The sequence below is a fragment of the Pleurodeles waltl genome, chromosome 4_1, assembly GCF_031143425.1.
Source record: "Pleurodeles waltl isolate 20211129_DDA chromosome 4_1, aPleWal1.hap1.20221129, whole genome shotgun sequence".
NCBI lineage: Eukaryota > Metazoa > Chordata > Amphibia > Caudata > Salamandridae > Pleurodeles > Pleurodeles waltl.
Window position 1 is genome coordinate 768,863,067 of NC_090442.1, and position 6,000 is coordinate 768,869,066.

General features: G+C 42.8%; 1 protein-coding gene across 2 annotated transcripts in view; it reads right to left on the reverse strand.

The window, feature by feature from the left end:
- The window catches only part of CALU (calumenin), a 70,125-nt gene extending 64,377 nt beyond the window's left edge, over window positions 1-5,748 (reverse strand). For both annotated transcript variants that reach the window (XM_069229408.1, XM_069229409.1), the window contains exon 1: window positions 5,660-5,748. The gene's annotated coding sequence lies outside the window, so the exon portion shown is untranslated. The remainder of the gene's footprint in view (window positions 1-5,659) is intronic.
- Between the last annotated feature and the right edge of the window lie 252 nt (window positions 5,749-6,000).

The following is a 6,000-nucleotide window of genomic DNA, read 5'->3' on the forward strand; positions in this document are numbered from 1 at the left end:
GTTAACACCGTTTGAAAAATGGATTCTAATGAAAAAGGGCGATAAGTGCGTGGTTTCTGAGCTCTATGCCCTCTTGCGGGGAGGCCCATCCACCCAAGACTAAGGGTCAATTGAGATGGGAGAAGGAACTAGAGAGAGAGCTATCGGAAGACGAGTGGGAGAGTGTTTTTACAGGGCGCACCACACAGCTTACAATTCAGCAGGTATAGAGACAGCCTATAAAGTGGCCTCCTCCTGGTATTACACCCCAACAAGGATCCATGATTGGGATCACGATAAATCTAGTCTTTGCTGGAGGGGGTGTGGGATCGCTTATGCATTTACTATGGCACTGTCCCAAATTACATCGGTACTGGAAGACCATAATAGACACCGTAGACATGGCTTTTGACACTCAGATCCCTAGATTTCCTGTGTATATCTTGTTGGGCCTTCCCAATTCTCTCACTTTCCCCCTGAGATCACTGAAGGGACGGCAGATGGCCTTAGCTTTAAATGCTGCACTACAGCTGTTGCTATCCGTGTGGGGGACGGAACAGATCCTGACAAGTTTCATGGCTACACAAGCTCTGGTTTATCCTCGCTATGGAAAAGCTCACCCTGACTTCTCAGCAGCAGAGCGGGGACTTTAAAGAAGTCTGGCGACCATACTTACGTATTCTATCCGGGGAGTTTTCAGAACTGACATGTCCAACTTATTTGAGGGTTCTGAATTTGAATTGAGTGGAGGGGAGCGAACCTTTAAGGAGATGTACATATAGGAACAGGACTATAATGTAAAGGAGCCTGAGATCGTTTGACTCATGTACTGTCAGCCAGTTGTGGGGAAACATAGTTGTGTTTTGTATTTAACTTTTTTCCTTTCTACTATTTCGCATGGAGTAAGCTAGCTATGAGCCTATGGCAATATTGTGATGTGGTGCATATGCAATGTTTTATAATTGAAAAATCAATAAACAGATTTGATCCATAAAATGTTATGTTGTCACTGACATTTTCACCTAACTATAACGTCACTTTAACATTGTTTTTTTCAGTTATGATATAAAATACAAAAAAAGCCTATTTGGATCCATCAGGGGGTTAGCACATCAACACATAAAACTGATCTACGGGCTTGGTCAATAACAACAAAATTATTGATCAATAGATATAATCCAGTGTATTTTCATGTATATACATGGCAATGAGTACTAATAATCATGTCACATAGAAAAGCATTTTTCTTCTTAACAACCTTGTCTTTCTTTTCAACAATCAGAACACAAAATGCAGCCATAGGACTAACCACATAGGGTCCACGCAGTTCAGATGAAAAGCATATGCTCCACCTTAGAGTGCTCCAAAGATAGACAGAGAGTGTGGATAGTGGACAGAAATCCAATTCCCTGCCTGCATTCTCCCAGGCAGGAAAAATAAGTTTGCTTCTGCCTGGCAGCAGCAAAAAGAAAAGTTGCTTCAACTGGGCAAAACCAAACCAATGCAATTGTCTCCTTCAGCAACCGGGTTGATGCAGGCAGGTGTGCCATGAGGCCCCTGGTCATCTATTTATGGCCCTAAGACCTCTGGTTGCTGTGGCTGCCCCAGATGGGATTCGGACACCCACAGCAATTTATTTATTTAGAAGCTAGGGGCTGGGGTTCCCAGTAATGGCTTAAGTAGGAGGAGAGCGACGCTATGGGGTGCAAATGACCCACTACCCATTAGATCACAATTCGGCCCAAGGGCATGGGGACCCCAGGCCCATGTGATGGTCTGGGGGTGGAGGGGCACACATTCCACTCCTAAAATAATTGCACCAACCACCCCGGCACTAGTGCACCCAAAGGAATTAAATGTGAAAAGGGTGTAAGCCTACACTGGGTTTTTTCAATTTTGTGCGCCTTTGGGTACCAGAGGGGGCTCATACCACACCACCAGGTCAAGGAGGTCAGGGAATCCCTACCCTGGCCCCTATATTTTTTAACTCTTTTCAGAAAACAGAGATCATGAGTCTTGAATTGGCTGCTACAACATCTTTGTGGGTGTTGTGGCAGCTAATCGGATCTTACCTTTTGATATGTCAGGTCCGCAGATCTTCCACGGAGCAAAATACACTTAAATTGTGAATCTCAATTTCTCAAAAACTAATGAACAGATTTGTACCAAATCACAAAAAGTGTGCTTTTCGGTTCAAGATGTAGCTTTCTGCCAAATTTGGCGCAGTTCTAGTCAGCCATCTTTGCGGTATAGCTGTTCAATTTTCATATTGAAAACTATATGGGGTAAACTGGTATTTTTGGGAAATTTTCATGAAGATTCGTCAAAAGGCACCAAAGTTATAAGTTATTAAAAAAAAAAAAAAAAAAAAAAAAAAAAACAGCACACTTCTTACGGAAATGTGCCCTAACTATACCCACCCAGTGGCATGTGTCACTGGGTAATATCTCTCTCCATATAATTGCGGCAGATTTGCGGTTATCCTTTACAGTCTTCACAAAAAGGGGGAGGTAGTATGGTTGCGCCCATTCTGGGTGGGGGTGAAGGGGGCACGACCTGATGCCTCGGCAGGCTCTCCCAACCGTTTTATTTTTTATATTCTCTTTTTCATCCCTCTTATCTAGTGGAGTTTCTACTCTACCCACAGTGTAGAAAGTCTGTTGCATTCCAGGCCACAATGTGCAAGATGACACTGACCAATGACAAGGAAAGAAAGACACATGATCGCCCTCAAGGCGATATGCACTCTGGGGCAAAGTCATGCCCCTGAACCCACACCATTTGAAAGTGAAAGCAGGCCACACCACTAGTGATCTGTTTTCACTTTGTTTTGCTGAGATGTCAGCATTCAGAGAGCACTGAGTTGCACATATATAAATATAATAATTATAATAATAAGAATCAAACCTGGGACGTAGGGTGGATAGTCCCTCGAGTCTGGACTATGATTTTTAAAAAGAAAACTTCTTGTGATGAGTAATACAGAAGCATTTTATTTTTCAGTGCTGATAACGCTAACTCAGTAACGTTCTCCGGAATACGGAGGTAGCGCAGAGGATGTCAATGGATAGCGCAGGGGTTGTCAATGGGTAGAGCAGAGAATGTCATCTTCAGCACTAAATAGTTCAACAACTTTTTACTAATCACACTCAAACTAAACAAAAGACATCATCAAACAAAGAATCCTACAATCCAAGGATAATGAGCTATGATGCCACAATAGTAGTTTGCCCAATACAAATGCAGATATCAGAACACAAAAAAAAAAAATCACTTCAGAACTTTTGAATTCCTAGAGTAGACGTCCCATCGATTAGACCAGTGGCCACCCCCACCTGCTGCCCATTCCTGTACATAAACTCGGACAATGCTCTGCGCTTATTAAGTTTCTAATACATCGAACGGCAAGTAAGGACAACAGATAAAGGTGTTCTTAAGCCAACTTGCGTAGAACTCCATTTAAAGTGGAAAAAGTGTTATGAACAAGTGCAGCTTACAAAAGTCTGTTTCCATTACCGGTGGTAACCAGAGAAGTTAGCTCGAACTTCATCATGAAGGAGAAAGGAGCACAACAGGACATAAGTAGGCCTGTTCAAATTTAAATTCACCCAACCCCAGATCTAAACAGAAGAGGGCATAATTGGAACGGAGAAGAAATAAGCACAATGGAAAGCAATGGGCAAGCGGTTCAATAATTAAAAGGTGGGGTCGGCGATAAGTGAAGCTGCAGTGTGCAAAAGGAACCCAAGCAACAAGAGGGGTTTGCAATAGTAAGGGAACCAAAGAGAAGGGAAAAACATAATGAAAACCAGTGAGTAAGGTTTGGAAGGGTAATCAATGAATGCAGTAGCAAAAATGAAAAATAATAATTGCGCTAGCACAACAGCAACAAACTAATAGGGTCGAGAAAATAAACAAGATACTTTAAAAGATAATCATAAGAGAGGGGAGTTAAATGAAAGCCTTAGGCTCCAATGTCGGTGGTAATGGGATCTGCAACTGAGAGGAGGGAAGAGCTTTTAAAACCAACCACAATAAATGTGCATTAGGAACCAACAAAACTATGTAGACAATGGAAAACAACCAGGGAATAGAAGAATAAATGGGAGCAACGCGTGGGATCAGAGTTAAACACTAAATATGGTAGAGTGGAAAACAACACATTGTAGGTAGGGACACAATCAAAACCAACAGCAAGGATGGGGAAATCACACCGACACAACACGGGCAGATGCAACGTGATCTTCAAAAAAAAAAATGAGGTTAGAAGGGAATAATAGGACAGGACACGGGGCACAAAATGCCAAATGGGATCGAAGTTTTGAAACACGGCAAGATCGAACGTGTGCAACTACCATCAAGCCCATAAGGTGGCTCACTGAATTAAGCACTTGCTGGCAATATCTGTGATCCGACAGATTACAATCAGGGACAATGTCTGCAAAACAGCTGTTCATTCCATGGTCCGCTTTAAGAGTCCTGTTCACTATATTATCGTAAGCAACTTTTATTTCCGGTCCTATGAAACTGCAAAGGTGCAATAAGTATTTTAAAAAACTATTATGAACAGTGGCAACTAGGGACAGGATGACCAGATTTCATGAATCAAAAACCTCAACCACCACAAAACAACAGCAGTATTAAATGGTGGTACTGACCAAGGATGCTTAAAGGCTACACATACATTGTCAAAGAGCCGCCACACTGTCATAGTCAACAAACTGACAACAAAAATACGTCTTAAAAAAAGAGCAAAAATATCAGTATTTCATAGGTTATGCGCTTTGTTCCATTTAAAGACAAAATGACCAGCGAAGAAACAAGAACGGAGAGGGCAAGTTGTATCGTATGTCAAACAAGCGTAGCTCATTTACTTTCGTTTTCTTTGCACTCTGGGACTTGCAGTACTATTCTCAGCCAAGATTACAAGAGCCGCTGGCAAATGAAATAAAATAAAGAGAATAGACAAGCTTCTATGTATTTCTACGAAGGAAAAGTTGCGGTGAAGTTATGCCTGGACAACGTAGGCGATTATATACATACTCCACTATGGATCAAAAGGAACACGTATGATTTTTTTTAAATTAATTTTTACAGAAGTCTATTATAAAGAATTGAGCAAAAGTCTGTGGAAGTGAAATGCTGAAAGACAACTTCCCATCCGTGCTACAGGGAGTATCGGGCAGGATAGCAATCCGAAGCATTCGTTGGCCGGTTCCTCTGAAACTGATTCGCTGCGTAGATAAGGCAAGGCTCGCAGCAAACTAATCTTTAAAGAAATAGACTTGTTTCCTTGGTGTAATGGGATGGTCGATGGCAACGTCAGCAAGTAAAACACCTCAATTTATGCGCATATTCGCCTGGCCTCAGCCCCCCACTCACCCCCACCAAACAAAAGCAACTGTTTCTAAATTAGTTGAGGCTACCGAGATAATCTTTGGAAAAAAAATCACAGGACGTCAGGTCACTCTAGCGTGCAATAAATACGGCCAACGTTAACAAACGGTGGGAGCAATGCGGGGACAAATGGAAATCTGAGGGGGAAAAAAGTACAGTAAAAAACGATAAGGACTAGCAGAAATAGACGTGCCTCGCTCATTTTTATATAAATAATGGGCGCTATAATTTAAAGGGCCGGCAGAATTACAAGCACACCCGGTAACACAGTGAAACCCGTTACCTGTCGATCCGTATTCTCTCCACCGTTTCACTCAAATGCCCCACCCCCCCCGCCGGAAACTGCCGCCCTCGGGCATGCTGACTCCATACCCCGCCCATCGCAACATTTAGCCAACAGAAAAATAACATGCTGCCTTAGGCTGGCGCTGATTGGTTAAAATAGAAATACGTCTATCCCTTGGGCGGGGCATCGTTGGGTGGAAGCGCCACGTCTGCACGGGCACGCGCAGCTCGAAGGTCTCTCATGGCTACGCGCGTAGAAGTACGCATGCGCTGTAGTTTTCGTGGGAGTCTTCGCCACCGAGGCAAAGAGAAGCAAGAGGAAAAATCCAGTGATTTAGA